The sequence below is a fragment of the Rhynchophorus ferrugineus genome, unplaced genomic scaffold (genome assembly GCF_030347505.1).
Source record: "Rhynchophorus ferrugineus isolate W39M unplaced genomic scaffold, kcgeb_rfMv2 rfM30, whole genome shotgun sequence".
NCBI classification, from domain to species: domain Eukaryota; kingdom Metazoa; phylum Arthropoda; class Insecta; order Coleoptera; family Curculionidae; genus Rhynchophorus; species Rhynchophorus ferrugineus.
The window spans coordinates 798,928-816,295 of NW_027472609.1; the positions used below are offsets into that span (position 1 = coordinate 798,928).

The window sequence follows — 17,368 nt, forward strand, 5'->3', positions numbered from 1 at the left end:
GCATAGGCCCGACTCTATGGTTGATTAATATCAACTCCTGGTTCGATAAGATAGCTGATATTGTCACACAACAGACACATGTGAGAGCACAAACGTTCGCCGACGACCAAATCATCGCAATCAGCCATCGAATACCTACTGAAATTAAAGAAGAATGGAACAAATTCTGGCGCAAATGCTTAGAATGGAAAGAATATTCAAGAGCACATTACAATATAGAAAAATCGGAAGCTATGATATATCCAAAGGAGATCCCCTTTACGATGGAAGAATTGAAGAAAAGAAGAAATGACCGCAAGAGATAAATCCCAGTAGTACCCAGGAGGACCAGATTTCCGAAGATAGGAATAACTCCTAAAGACCAAATGAGGTAATTGGGAGTAATATTGGATATGACAAAAATATACATTAACCATCTGAATGCGATTAAAGAAAAGGTCGAAACCGTCGTCGCCAAAACGGCGGTACCCATAAGCAGGAAGTACGGAAATAAGTTAAGGGACATAATGAAGAATGTATACGAGAGAGTCGTAAAGCCAGCCATATTATAAGGGTCCGAGAAATGGGGACAGTAAGTAAATAAAGTACACACTCAGAGGAAGCTAAACGCGATTCAAAGATACGCCCTAATATTAATCACCGGCGCGTTTAAAACAGCACCGACGAGCGCGCTACAAGTAATCGCAGGAGTAGTTCCTCTACCAATAGAAGCCGAAGCAAGAGCATGAGCAGCAGAAAAATGCGGTGATCCACCAGGCCCGCCAAGGCTGGAGTAAAAATACATGTGCTGGCCATGAGAAAAACCGTGGATTCGTTGGGGACCGAGCAGTACGAGATAGGAAGACACATAGCGAAGGTATGGATGGATGCTAATGTGAAGCAGGAAAAAGCAGGAGCGACGGGACGGAGGAAGAAGCATGCATCAGGCTAGAAGAAAATGGAATTAACAGAGAGTAGCTGAATTTCTAGCCGTACAAGAAGCCATAAGAATACTAGAAGAAAAACATGGCGATATGCATGCCGTCATCAAAACAGATAGCAGAGCGACTATCTGGCAGCTGGAGAACGACGAGACAAAGATCAGACCGGTAGCCGAAGTACAGAAGGTACTGCGAGAGCGAGCAGCCAGGGGTATCAAAAGGAAATATCATGGGAAAAAAGGCTTACCTCAACGGAATCAACAAAAGTCGACCAAACAGCCAAGGCTGCCACTGAGAAGAATCAAACAGACAAGAAACGAAAACAAGAAATGGACTCTACGAAAATGGCAAAGATACTGAGACCAATGCTCCAACGGCCGCAACACTTACAAGCACTGCAAAACAGTAGGGTTTGAAAGTTTAGAGCTAAACCGAAAAGCAGTGCAACTGATAACAAACCATGGAAACATGGAAGCATACATCAAGAGATTCAGACTGGAAATCACGGAAGGAGTATGCGGATGCAGCCAAGATCAAGAAGATAGTCATCATAAATGAATGCACAAACGCCGAAAGGTTGATCGCCAGAGATCTTTATAAAATTCCGAATGATCAGATGGAAATGAGAAATGCACTCAACAAAACAAACAAGAAGAAAATTGAAATATTGAATGATTGGGCAAACAAAGTTATTAATGAAGAAGAAAATATCGCTGAAGTCCAGCAATCCCAGAACTAACAACTGATAATAACAAAAACAACAAGAAGAAATCAGTAATATAAACCCTCATTATTAATTAAACCAATAAAGCACTATATGAATAATAGCTATGTCAAGATAACTCTCTATACATATAAGAGACGCCCCTTGAGAAACATAGATATAGGCACAGACAATTCCACAATCCCACAAATAGACATTCAAAATGATTAATATTAGGCATACTATTATTAGATGTTAGCGCTACTGCATGCAACTATTACATAGTTTTTTAAGTCAAAATAATGGTTGCTATAATAAAAGCATCATTAAGTAATTAATATAATAATAATAAGCAAGAAAAAAAAGCCAAATTATAGGAACCATTAAACAATTAAAATAAGCTGACCATCCGGAACGACGAGCATGGGAGAATATGCTTCAATCATGTAAAATGGCATGGAGAAGATCGAGAGGTGCTGATGGTTTGCTTTAGTGTGAGCAATAGCACTACAGGTCCGCACCTTCATCACATACACAATAATAGGAGTCTCGTTTTGTCGCCCAACCTACCTAAAAATAAAGAGAATAAGTAAATGGGGTTAAGGACTGCTCAAATAGACAAATAATATCAAAATCCATGAAGAAATACAAATTTTCTAATTTACCAAATGAGATGGCATAAATTCATATCATCTCATATCGTCAAGGTCGTATCTATCTTCGCAAAATAACCTCCTAACAACCTTTGCATAAAACACAATCATTTAAAACAATCATTCAAAGAACAGAGACACACCTCATAAAACAAGACAAATAATACTCATCTTATGGTGTAGAAAACTAGCAAATTCATAGTATTAATAGTCCCAAAATGCTTTCCACCACTATTTCAATCTCTTGACATCCTGTGCGCTGTCCAGCACTTGTATTACTTCCACGTTAGAATGATTTAGTAATCTTCTTTCGTGTTTCAAGGCGAAATCCTGCACAACTTCGCAAATCCATTTGATTTCCAGGTCATCGTGCAGTTCTTCATTGGTTACATAGCAATAGGCATTGGTAATCAATCGAAGAATCTTGTTTTGACAGCGCTGTATGACTAACTGATTTGAATTTTTAGTGCAACCCCATATTTGCACCCCATAGGTCCAAATTGGCTTTATAATTGTATTATAGATCAACCTATTTGATTTTAGATCAAGTTGAGAGTATCTTCCGACTAACCAGTATAGTTGTTTTATTTTGGTTCTAATGTGTTTTGCTTTTTGTCTAACGTGATGCTTCCAATTTAATCTACCGTCAAGATGGATTCCAAGGTATTTTGCTGATTCTGCTTGAGGAATCGGGCATCCATTAAACAATTAAAATAAGCTGACCATCCGGAACGACGAGCATGGGAGAATATGCTTCAATGTAAAATGGCATGGAGAAGATCGAGAGGTGCTGATGGTTTGCTTTAGTTTGAGCAATAGCACTACAGATCCGCACCTTCATCACATATACAATCATAGGAGTCTCGTTTTGTCGCCCAACCTACCTAAAAATAAAGAGAATAAGTAAATGGGGTTAAGGACTGCTCAAATAGACAAATAATATCAAAATCCATGAAGAAATACAAATTTTATAATTTGCATAAATAATAATAAACCTTTGCATAAAACACAATCATCTAAAACAATCATTCAAAGGACAGAGACACACCTCATAAAACAAGACAAATAATACTCATCTTATGGTGTAGAAAACTAGCAAATTCATAGTATCAATAGTCCCAAAATGCTTTCCACCACTAGGACACAATAAATTCCATCAACTCTGCCAAAGAATTCCTAACCTAAAACATAAAAAATCATAAATAAACTGTTGATATCCCTATGGGAGGATGATTGGCAATAAAAGTAGTTGAACAATATGAAACACATTCACGAAGTTACTGCACCGACCCACGGGGTTGTAACCTCATACCTTGCAAATCAAAACACATAAGTCATCTAATTAATGAATTTTCAAACAGATAAGTCTAATAAAAACAAATATAATATTCAACATACCCGAAAGTACTCAAGCAAAAGTAAAATCCTAATCTGATAGCGTTTAATCATCGAGTACAGAAGGGCTGCATGGTGCCACGGATAGCTTCGGATATATCATCTCCAAATAATTCACGGTCAATATCCTGGTGGGAAAATAACTAGCAAGAAAATAAAATAAAACAAAGGTAGTTAAACAACATCAAAACCTATTTACGGCGTCACTTCACCGTCCCACGGAGTGGTAATCTCAGTGGACTTCATGCCTTACAAAATCAAAACACAAGGGTCATCTAATTAATCAATTCCGAATAAGAAAAGGCGGATAAAGATGATATCTAAACTCACCCTGAAATAATACCAAATATTCATACAAAAGTACAATCCTAGTCTGGTGGTATTCAATCGTCAAGCACAAGCAAATTTCCTAGTGACACAGATGGTGTCCGACAAAATCTCCAAGTGGTGTGAGGGGGTAAAACAAACAAGTCGTAGGTCGCCAAATCACACAAGATCGGCCTAATCCATAAGAAAACCTAAAAACACAACAATAATAAAATAAAATAAACAAAACGTATAAACAGAACGAAGACATAACCTCCCATGCGGGTACGTCAATTCTCCTGAATGAGAGACGAAAACAATATCCAACAACATAAATTACGGGTAATTCTAATTTAATTAATAAAAGGAAAAGATAGTAATCAAAACGGGAATATAAGAAATAATCTACAAAATCTACATATTAATTGCGAAAATATTAACTAGAGAAAGAGAACAACAAGCGGCTCGCGACATCTAGCATGAACTTAAGCAATCAAAGGATAGGAATTTCAAAAGTGAAAAACCGTAAAATTGTCATCAATATCTTTAAAAAAATATTTAAAAAATTATATTTTATTCTACTATATTCTACTCTAAATTAATGAAATAAATTAAATGATAGACTTTGAACAAGACATCTGACTGAGCAAGTTAGGCTCGTAACCAACAGATATTGTCTAAAATATAAGACATATCGATTCATCTCCACAGACAGAACCCGCGTCGCGAATATTCTAATGAAATTGGACATAGTAACAGAAAAGGTGCTGAAAGCCAAATCCGCAGTCGTGATGCCAAATACTATACAAGCAATGGTGGAGGAGATGATAAACAGAAAATTGGGACAAATACAGCACGAAACAGACAAGAGAATACAAAAAATAGAATCCTTATTGCAAGAGAGTATTCTCCAGCAGTCCTCGCCAGGCCAGTGATGATGGATGTGAGCACGCAGACCGACATCAGCAGAAGAATCGAGATGACTACCGTGGAGTTACAGACCGAAAATACATCGAATACGATCTGTACGTACAATGAGGTCGCGGCGACAAAAAGAATAATGAAAATAAAACACTGCCAAACCCACAAAAAGCCCAGTCAAAGGCATCGAAATCCACCAGACCTAATCTAGAATGGCAAAATCCGAAACAGATTAATAATATATACGAAATTAAAATCAGAAAGGAAAAAGCAAGTGGCGCGGAGACATTAGCCGCCACCAGAGGCAAGCTAACCCGTAAAGAGTTAGCAGGAGATGGCCTCAAACACGTAAGAGTACACAGACATGGACTGTGGACTGGAAATAAGCTATGTACATGGTATCAAAATCGATAATAGTGAAAAACGTCCCAAATTCAGAATCACAGGGGTATCCAGGGAGATCACAGACGAACAAATAATAAAAGATCTGGCTGATCAAAACGAAGAAAATATGAACATCATCCAAGAAGAAAGAAAAAAGACTGACAACAACGAAGAACCAGAAGAAATCATCAAGGTAGTAAAGAAATATATATGCAAAAACCCAGAAAGAAACAACGTTATAATCGAAACAATTCCCAGTATATACAGAGCAGTGTTAAAAAAGGGCAAAGTCTCTGTAGGGTACTTGAGACAATTCGTTGATGATTTCAACGCAATTCTACTATGCTATAAATGCAGCAGTTTCGGGCACAAGCAGATAAATTGTAGAAGCGCACAGTGTTGTTAAATATATGCAGGACCGCACGGGGGAAGGGACTGCAAGAGTAGCACCACGAATTGTGCGAACTGCAAAAGAGCAGGAGCACCGGAGGTAAACTCAAACAATAGAGTAAATGATAGGACCTGTCCAATATACAAGAAAAGAAAAGAAGAAGCCATCGAAGAAATGAAACAGAAATGCCTCTAAAAATCCTACAGATAAACATCGAAAAAGGCATCCAGGCCAGCAAGCTCATGAGAGCGAAAGCCGACAAAGAAAAATATGACATAATCTTGGTGCGAGAACCAGCAACAAGAACTAAGAAATGTCGGGACCGGTCAAAGTCATAGTCAAACTATTAGACTACGATTTACTAATAACCAACGTATACGCGCATCCGACAGGAGACAACATAAATTGCTTAGAAGAAAAAGAAGAACAATGGCAGAAATACAAGAAGAAATGGATAGTCGCTGGTGATTTTAATGCCAAGCACACTTTATGTTTATTGTATAACAACAAAGGTTCAAATCTGATAATCTGGACCATATCATACCGACTGGAATTAGTGCAGAATGAACAAACAGCTCCCACCTTTATCAGTAGTAGGGGAAACAGCAACATTGATGAGTGACCAGAAGTGAACGTGATTAACTGGACGGTACGAAGAAACTGAAGAGACACTAAGCGACCACAAACCTTAGAAATAGAGGGTAAACCCCAGAGAAATAAGACATCGAAGAAAAAATTTGATTATCACGGCACCAGCTGGCAAAGAGTCACTGACGGGTTGCTAGTCGCGAGCACAGAAATAAGGGCGACGATGCAAATAGACGAAATTGAAAAACAAGCGGAGCAAATGCAAGCAGCTTTCAAGAAATCTACTAAACTGTTAAAAACAACCACCATCATAATAAAACAAGACAACGAATGATGGGATGGAGAACGCCAACAGAAGAAATTGGAACTTAGAAGAAAAGCCGATTCGATCAGACGAGAAGACGGGGATAAGACCGACCTCGTGAGGGAATATGGAGTAATGAAGCGAGCATTCAAGAAGCTTGTCAAAGAAAAGAAGAAGAAGCATGTAGAAGAAATAATTATAAATAGAAAACACATTCGACATTGAACCATGGCATAGAGTCTGCAAAATAATAAAGACTCTAGGAGTCAGCAGGGGGAAAATAGTTGAAATAATGGAAGATGTAGAACCGGGCAATATGTATAACCTGGAGAAAGAAAAGGTAGAAAAATATCATCCAAAACAAGAGGAGGAAGAAAAAGAACAACTTGTAAGGATCATGACAAGGGTCACCAATGGAGAATGGAGCAAACAAGAAGAAGACGAAGAAGAAATACAAGAAGCTGAACTAGACTGAGTCATAATGAACTTAAAAAACAACAAGTAATCAGCAACAAAATCGAGTTCGGAATAGAGAAGGGGTGCCCACAAGGGTCGAGCATAGGCCCGACTCTATGGTTGATTAATATCAACTCCTGGTTCGATAAGATAGCTGATATTGACACACAGCAGACACATGTGAGAGCACAAACGTTCGCCGACGACCAAATCATCGCAATCAGCCATCGAACACCTACTGAAATTAAAGAAGAATGGAACAAATGCTGGCGCAAATGCTTAGAATGGAAAGAATATTCAAGAGCACATTACAATATAGAAAAATCGGAAGCTATGATATATCCAAAGGAGATCCCCTTTACGATGGAAGAATTGAAGAAAAGAAGAAATGACCGCAAGAGATAAATCCCAGTAGTACCCAGGAGGACCAGATTTCTGAAGATAGGAATTAAATTAAACGAAGAAATCATAACTCCTAAAGACCAGATGAGGTAATTGGGAGTAATATTGGATAAGACAAAAATATACATTAACCATCTGAATGCGATTAAAGAAAAGGTCGAAACCGTCGTCGCCAAAACGGCGGGATCCATAAGCAGGAAGTACGGAAATAAGGTAAGGGACATAATTAAAAATGTATACGAGAGAGTCGTAAAGCCAGCCATATTATAAGGGTCCGAGAAATGGGGACGGTACGTAAATAAAGTACACACTCAGAGAAAGCTAAACGCGATTCAAAGATACGCCCCAATACTAATCACCGGCGCGTTTAAAACAGCACCGACGAGCGCGCTACAAGTAATCGCAGGAGTAGTTCCTCTACCAATAGAAGCCGAACCAAGAGCATGAGCGGCAGAAAAATGCGGTTATAGACAAGGCCCGCCAAGGGCGGAGTAAAAATACATGTGCTGGCCATGAAAAAAACCGTGGATTCGTTGGGGACCGAGCAGTACGAGATAGGAAGACACATAGCGAAGGTATGGATGGATGCTAATGTGAAGCAGGAAAAGGCAGGAGCGACGGGACGGAGGAAGAGGCATGCATCAGGCTAGAAGAAAATGGAATTAACAGAGAGTAGCTGAATTTCTAGCCGTACAAGAAGCCATAAGAATACTAGAAGAAAAACATGGCGATATGCATGCCGTCAACACTTACAAGCACTGCAAAACAGTAGGGTTTGAAAGTTTAGAGCTAAACCGAAAAGCAGTGCAACTGATAACAAACCATGGAAACATGGAAGCATACATCAAGAGATTCAGACTGGAAATCACGGAAGGAGTATGCGGATGCAGCCAAGATCAAGAAGATAGTCATCATAAATTAATGCACAAACGCCGAAAGGTTGAGCGCCAGAGATCTTTATAAAATTCCGAATGATCAGATGGAAATGAGAAATGCACTCAACAAAACAAACAAGAAGAAAATTGAAATATTGAATGATTGGGCAAACAAAGTTATTAATGAAGAAAATATCGCTGAAGTCCAGCAATCCCAGAACTGACAACTGATAATAACAAAAACAACAAGAAGAAATCAGTAATATAAACCCTCATTATTAATTAAACCAATAAAGCACAATACGAATAATAGCTATGTCAAGATAACTCTCTATACATATAAGAGATGCCCCTTGAGAAACATAGAGATAGGCACAGACAATTCCACAATCCCACAAATAGACATTCAAAATGATTAATATTAGGCATACTATTATTAGATGTTAGTGCTACTGCATGCAACTATTACATAGTTTTTTAAGTCAAAATAATGGTTGCTATAATAAAAGCATCATTAAGTAATTAATATAATAATAATAAGCAAGAAAAAAAAGCCAAATTATAGGAACCATTAAACAATTAAAATAAGCTGACCATCCGGAACGACGAGCATGGGAGAATATGCTTCAATCATGTAAAATGGCATGGAGAAGATCGAGAGGTGCTGATGGTTTGCTTTAGTGTGAGCAATAGCACTACAGATCCGCACCTTCATCACATACACAATCATAGTAGTCTCGTTTTGTCGCCCAACCTACCTAAAAAGTAAAGAGAATAAGTAAATGGGGTTAAGGACTGCTCAAATAGACAAATAATATCAAAATCCATGAAGAAATACAAATTTTCTAATTTACCAAATGAGATGGCATAAATTCATATCATCTCATATCGTCAAGGTCGTATCTATCTTCGCAAAATAACCTCCTAACAACCTTTGCATAAAACACAATCATCTAAAACAATCATTCAAAGGACAGAGACACACCTCATAAAACAAGACAAATAATACTCATCTTATGGTGTAGAAAACTAGCAAATTCATAGTATCAATAGTCCCAAAATGCTTTCCACCACTAGGACACAATCAATTCCATCAACTCTGCCAAAGAATTCCTAACCTAAAACATAAAAAATCATAAATAAATTGTTGATATCCCTATGGGAGGATGATTGGCAATAAAAGTAGTTGAACAATATGAAACACATTCACGAAGTTACTGCACCGACCCACGGGGTTGTAATCTCAATAGACCTCATACCTTGCAAATCAAAACACATAAGTCATCTAATTAATACATTTTCGAACAGATAAGTCTAATAAAAACAAATATAATATTCAACATACCCGAAAGTACCCAAGCAAAAGTAAAATCCTAATCTGATAGCGTTTAATCATCGAGTACAGAAGGGCTGCATGGTGCCACGGATAGCTTCGGATATATCATCTCCAAATAAATCACGGTCAATTCTGCCAAAGAATCTGGACGCAGATAACCTAAAAAATAGAAAAAACATAAATACACTGCTGATATCCTGGTGGGAAAATAACTAGCAAGAAAATAAAATAAAACAAAGGTAGTTAAACAACATCAAAACATATTGACGGCGTCACTTCACCGTCCCACGGAGTGGTAATCTCAGTGGACTTCATGCCTTACAAAATCAAAACACAAGGGTCATCTAATTAATCAATTCCGAATAAGAAAAGGCGGATAAAGATGATATCTAAACTCACCCTGAAATAATACCAAATATTCATACAAAAGTACAATCCTAGTCTGGTGGTATTCAATCGTCAAGCACAAGCAAATTTCCTAGTGACACAGATGGTGTCCGACAAAATCTCCAAGTGGTGTGAGGGGGTAAAACAAACAAGTCGTAGGTCGCCAAATCACACAAGATCGGTCTAATCCATAAGAAAACCTAAAAACACAACAATAATAAAATAAAATAAACAAAACGTATAAACAGAACGAAGACATAACCTCCCATGCGGGTACGTCAATTCTCCTGAATGAGAGACGAAAACAATATCCAACAACATAAATTACGGGTAATTCTAATTTAATTAATAAAAGGAAAAGATAGTAATCAAAACGGGAATATAAGAAATAATCTACAAAATCTACAAATTAATTGCGAAAATATTAACTAGAGAAAGAGAACAAGCGGCGCGCGACATCTAGCATGAACTTAAGCAATCAAAGGATAGGAATTTCAAAAGTGGAAAACCGTAAAATTGTAATCAATATCTTTAAAAAAATATTTTAAAAATTATATTATATTCTACTATATTCTACTCTAAATTAATGAAATAAATTAATGTTCTTTTTTATAACATCTTTATTAGATACGCTTAGTACAATCTTAATTATTATTATTATTACAATTAATTTATTACTACTTTTCCTATGTGCTTGGATTAATTAGCAAGCAAGACGAGTGCGAGAAAATACATCAGTATGTATTCATCAATTATAAAATTACAATTATTTATTAATTATTAACTTATAGCTATAGTTTACACTAATAATACACACTAAATGTTCACACAAGTTCGTATGGTTTTGTTCGTTTCAATCTCTTGACATCCTGTGCGCTGTCCAGCAGTTGTATTGCTTCCACGTTAGAATGATTTAGTAATCTTCCTTCGTGTTTCAAGGCGAAATCCTGCACAACTTCGCAAATCCATTTGATTTCCAGGTCATCGTGCAGTTCTTCATTGGTTACATAGCGATAGGCATTGGTAATCAATCGAAGAATCTTGTTTTGACAGCGCTGTATGACTAACTGATTTGAATTTTTAGTGCAACCCCATATTTGCACCCCATAGGTCCAAATTGGCTTTATAATTGTATTATAGATCAACCTCTTTGATTTTAGATCAAGTTGAGAGTATCTTCCGACTAACCAGTATAGTTGTTTTATTTTGGTTCTAATGTGTTTTGCTTTTTGTCTAACGTGATGCTTCCAATTTAATCTACCGTCAAGATGATTTCGCCTTAATGCAAAATTAACGTGGATAGATTTGGAGCTATTAAGTTGAATTTTCCAATCTTTTGTCCATTTGTAGATTTTGTTGACTGCCACTTGCACTTTTTCTATTGCCCTAGGCAGAGATATATCTTTTGCCATAATAACTGTGTCATCAGCAAAGGTTCCAAGAAGTGTTTCTTTTGTTGTTGGAATGTCAGCAGTGTAGAGCAGATACAGGAGAGGGCCTAAGACGCTACCTTGTGGAACTCCAGCCGAGATATTTTTAAATGTCGAGAACGCCATTTCGTGCGATACTCTAAATTTTCTTCCGAATAAATATGACTCCAGCAATTGACAATAGTTACGCGGTAACAATTTGCTCATCTTACAGATTAATCCCAAATGCCAAACCCGATCAAAAGCTTGTGAGACATCCAGGAATATTGCAGGGCAGTATTTCTTTTCTTCAAACGCTCTTTCAATAGACGCAGTTACTCTGTGCACTTGATCGATAGTTGAATGGTGATTTCGAAAACCAAACTGGAAATCTGGTATTGTTACCAAGTGTTTAACACGTTTATATATCAGCTTCTCAAATAGCTTTGATATAGCATGTAGTAGCGAAATAGGCCTGTAAGATTCGACTTGTTCTGCAGGTTTGTCAGGTTTTTTGAGCATAATTATTTGTGCAACTTTAAAGCATTCCGGGACATGCTTCAGCTTTAAACAGGCATTAAATATATATATCAACATGATGATTGCTTTTCGTGGCAGTTCTTTCAATAATCCAGGTGAAATGTCATCTATACCAGGTGCTTTTTAGGATTGAGGTTATCAATTTCAGTGGCAACTTCCAGTGGAGAAATTAGATTTAGATCTACATCGGGTTGATAAATAGGAGATGTATCCATGGTAGATTATATATCATTAGGCCGAAAAATGTTAGCTAAATATTCTGCGAACAATTCTGCTTTTTCATTGTCGCGTCGAACCCATTCATTTCGATCATTTTTAATAGGCGGTACTCGAATAATTGGTCTTTTAAATCTTCGAGTTGCTTTCCATAGCGAATAATCTTTGTCTGCTTGTGGGCTTAATTCACTTAAATAGTTTTGAAAGCAATTCTGTTTATATTCTTTGATCTTTTGATTTGTCTGATTACTAATTCTATTAAACGTGGTTTTGTCAGCAGCATTTCTGGTCCTGTGCCATACTCTTCTAGCTTTTCGTATTTCTTTTATCATTTCTCTAATTTCGAGGGGGTAAAGTACTTCATATTCTGATTTCTCTCTTGCAATTGGGGTAGCATCTTTTGCAGCTAACCGAATTTGTTCAGTTATATGTTTGGTTTGTTGCTCAAGATCATCTATAGTTTTAAGTCTTACTTTTAAACTGATTTGTTCCTGCAGTATTAATCTGAATTTGTCCCAGTCAGTATATTTGTTGGTAAGATTAGGCTTTTTTGCTTTTCTTAGTATTGTCGCGCCCAGTGTTAACAATACTGGAGTGTGATCAGATGTTAGATCGCACAAGCTTTCTGTACTAATTTGATTTAATGAGATGCCTTTTGTAATGTAGAAATCCAGCAGGTCTGGGACTTTATTACTGTCTGTGGGCCAGTAAGTGGGTTCGCGCCCTGAATGATAATTACAATTTGTAAGGTTAATGACTTCGAGTAATTCGTTTCCTTTTCCAGGTATTATTATTCGTGAACCCCAAGCTGTATGTTTAACATTAAAGTCTCCACCAATAATAAACCGTGGGCCTAATTTTGAAAAGATATCTTTATATTGTTGTTGTGTCATTTTATGTCTCGGTGGACAATATATAGCGCCAATATTTATTTCAGCCCCGTTTTTTTCGATACTAATTATCGTAGCTTGTATTTCTTCATTTTTTATCTCTTCTTGTTAGAAATGTTGTATATTTTGTTTAATTATTAAAGCTGTTCCGCCTCGAGCTCGTTCACTGGGGTGTAGTGTCCAGTAAGCATCATAACCCCGTATTTTAATGTAGTTTTTTTTAGAAAAATGTGTTTCCGATATGAGAGCTATATCTATTTTCCACCCTGTCTGCTAACTGACTGAATTTCTGTCTCATTTCGGTCTGGAATTCTTTGAGCAATTTCATCATGTCGACGATAGTTGGCTCGTTGGCCGCAGCAGAGTTTTTGACTTTGTCAATTTATCTTAAGCGTTGTTCTGCTGTAATTTTCTTTGGCTGGAGTTCTTTTTTTTTTGATATACTGCACATCCTTTATAATTGGCAGGGTGACCTTTTTCATTGCACAACACGCATGTCGCTACACCATTGCGTTGTTTTCTGCACTGAGTTGTGTGATGTTTACCGGCACATTTCACACATCTTGGTTCCCTACTGCAAACATTTTTAGTGTGTCCAAGATTTTGACAGTTTGTGCATTGTGGTATATTATTACTTTTCTTCGGAGGTTCCACTTTTATCCTACAGTCTAGTAAATAATTTATGTCGTATATATTTTTATTATTTTCCTTTTGTGTCATGTCTACATAGAACAACGGAAAAGTTTTAATTTGTTTTTCGCCATTTACATTTGTTGTCTTTTTCGCTATAGGCGTGACGGTCACTACTTCGTGCCCGCAAGCCCGCAATTCCGATTTAATATCGTCCTGATCTGTTGTGGACGGTAATCCTCTAATGACTACTCTATACCACTTATCACTTTTTAACTGATAAGTGTGATATTCGAGTTTATTGAATGAATTGTTTTTCTTCATCTCAATGAGATGCTTTTTTACATTCCTATAGTCTGTTTCATTGTTAAGGGTTACGTTAATATCATTGTTAGACAAAGCTTTAAACTGTACTCGGTCAGAGGCTACTCCTTTTATTTCTGATCTAAATAAATTAAAATTGCCAACATTGCTTACCTTGTTCGGAGGGGGCAGAGGGATTTTGTTTTCTTGCTTCTTTTTTTTAATATTTATACCACTTTTTGCGATTGGCGATGGCGTCATCTGAGACTTCTTCCTCTTTTTATCCTTCTTGTTTGTTACTTCGGTCCAGTCAGACTGTTCCCCTACCTCTAATACTAGTTCGTCTTCATCCGTGTAGTAGTCTTCTGCATAATTAGTATACCTTTTTGGTGTATCTTGCGTGTGACCTTGCAGTTGCAAACGGATATCAGCCATATCCTTAGATAATTGCAACAGTTGTTGGTTCAGACGCTCATTATTCATTCTTAATTCCTTGTTTTCTTTCAATAATATATTCAAATCCATGTTGTTGTCCATGATGTTATAATTAAATGTTTTTTTCACTAACTTCCACTTTTTCCCTTTTCTGGAAAACGTAGAACGTCTTTTGTTTGAGAGTTTGAGTCTTTTATTTCCTTCACGTTGGGTTGGCCGTTTCACCCTATACTGTACCTGGGAGTTCTTTGAAACCGTTAACAGAAATTGACCGTAAAGAATATATAGATATATTTTTATTTGATATTTAAGGAGACTCGTTTTCGGGAAAGAAAAAACACGTCTTGACTCTATGAAGGTCGGGACCGAACTGAATTTTAATATAAATTAAATGATAGACTTTGAACAAGACATCTGACTGAGCAAGTTAGGCTCGTAACCAACAGATATTGTCTAAAATATAAGACATATCGATTCATCTCCACAGACAGAAACCGCGTCGCGAATATTTTAATGAAAATGGACATAGTAACAGAAAAGGTGCTGAAAGCCAAATCCGCAGTCGTGATACCAAATACTATATAAGTCCAGAGCATCACGAATGCGGAAGCAATGGTGGAGGAGATGATAAACAGAAAATTGGGACAAATACAGCACGAAACAGATAAGAGAATACAAAAAATTGAATCCCTATTGCAAGAGAGTATTCTCCAGCAGTCCTTGCCAGGCCAGTGATGATGGATGTAAGCACGCAGACCGACATCAGCAGAAGAATCGAGATGACTACCGTGGAGTTACAGACCGAAAGTACATCCAATACGATATGTACGTACAATGAGGTCGCGGCGACAAAAAAGAATAATGAAAATAAAACACTGTCGAAGCCACAAAAAGCCCAGTCAAAGGCATCGAAATCCACCACACCTAATCTAGAATGGCAAAATCGGAAACAGATTAATAATATATACGAAATTAAAATCAGAAAGGGAAAAGCAAGTGGCGCGGAGACATTAGCCGCCATCAGAGGCAAGCTAACCCGTAAAGAGTTAGCAGGAGATGGCCTGAAACACGTAAGAGTACACAGACATGGACTGGTATCACTGATCTGTAAAGACCAGAAACAAAAGAAAGACCTGATAGAAAAAATAAGCTCTGTACATGGTATCAAAATCGATAATAGTGAAAAACGTCCCAAATTCAGAATCACAGGGGTATCCAGGGAGATCACAGACGAACAAATAATAGAAGATCTGGCTGATCAAAACGAAGAGAATATGAACATCATCCAAGAAGAAAGAAAAAAGACTGACAACAACGAAGAACCAGAAGAAATCATCAAGGTAGTAAAGAAATATATATGCAAAAATTCAGAAAGAAACAACGTTATAATCGAAACAATTCCCAGCATATACAGAGCAGTGTTAAAAAAGGGCAAAGTCTTTGTAGGGTACTTGAGACAATTCGTTGATGATTTCAACGCAATTCTACTATGCTATAAATGCAGCAGATTCGGGCACAAGCAGATACATTGTAGAAGCGCACAGTGTTGTTATATATGTGCAGGACCGCACGGGGGAAGGGACTGCAAGAGTAGCACCACGAATTGTGCGAACTGCAAATGAGCAGGAGCACCGGAGGTCAACTCCAACAATAGAGTAAATGATAGAACCTGTCCAATATACAAGAAAGAAAAGAAGAAGCCATCGAAGAAATGAAACAGAAATGGCTCTAAAAATCCTACAGATAAACATCGAAAAAGGCATCCAGGCCAGCACGCTCATGAGAGCGAAAGCCGACAATGAAAAATACAACATAATCTTGGTGCGAGAACCAGCAACAAGAACTAAGAAATGTCGGGACCGGACAAAGTCATAGTCAAACTATTAGACTGCGATTTACTAATCACCAACGTATACGCGCATCAGACAGGAGACAACATAAATTGCTTAGAAGAAAAAGAAGAACGATGGCAGAAATACTAGAAGAAATGGATAGTAGCTGGTGATTTTAATGCCAACGACACTATGTTTATTGTATAACAACAAAGGTTCAGATCTGATAATCTAGACCATATCATACCGACTGGAATTAGTGCAGAATGAACAAACAGCTCCCACCTTTATCAGTAGTAGGGGAAACAGCAACATTGATGAGTGACGAGAAGTGAACGTGATCAACTGGACGGTACAAAAAACTGAAGAGACACTAAGCGACCACAAACACATCCTCTTCGAAATAGAGGGTAAACCCCAGAGAAATAAGACATCGAAGAAAAAGTTTGATTATCACGGAAGCAGCTGGCAAAGAGTCACTGACGGGTTGCTAGTCGCGAGCATAGAAATAAGGGCGACGATGCAAATAGACGAAATTGAAAAACAAGCGGAGCAAATGCAAGCAGCTTTCAAGAAATCTACTAAACTGTTAAAGACAACCACCATCATAATAAAACAAGACAACGAATGATGGGATGGAGAACGCCAACAGAAGAAATTGGAACTTAGAAGAAAAGCCGATTCGATCAGACGAGAAGACGGGGATAAGACCGACCTCGTGATTCCCTCACTCCCTATGGAGTAATGAAGCGAGCATTCAAGAAGCTTGTCAAAGAAAAGAAGAAGAAGCATGTAGAAGAAATAATTATAAATAGAAAACACATTCGACATTGAACCATGGCATAGAGTCTGGAAAATAATAAAGACTCTAGGAGTCAGCAGGGGGAAAATAGTTGAAATAATGGAAGATACCGAACCGGGCAATATGTATAACCTGGAGAAAGAAAAGGTAGAAAAATATTATCCAAAACAAGAGGAGGAAGAAAAAGAACAACTTGTAAGGATCACGACAAGGGTCACCAATGGAGAATGGAGCAAACAAGAAGAAGACGAAGAAGAAATACAAGAAGCTGAACTAGACTGGGTCATAAT

The 17,368-nt window shown here is 37.5% G+C and overlaps 1 long non-coding RNA gene across 1 annotated transcript in view; it reads left to right on the forward strand.

Annotated features, from left to right (window-relative positions):
* Nucleotides 1–607: 607 nt before the first annotated feature.
* Nucleotides 608–17,368, forward strand: part of LOC143205886 (uncharacterized) — a 28,446-nt gene continuing 11,685 nt past the window's right edge. The window contains exon 1 of the long non-coding RNA XR_013007960.1: nucleotides 608–689. This is a non-coding gene — a long non-coding RNA (uncharacterized LOC143205886). The remainder of the gene's footprint in view (nucleotides 690–17,368) is intronic.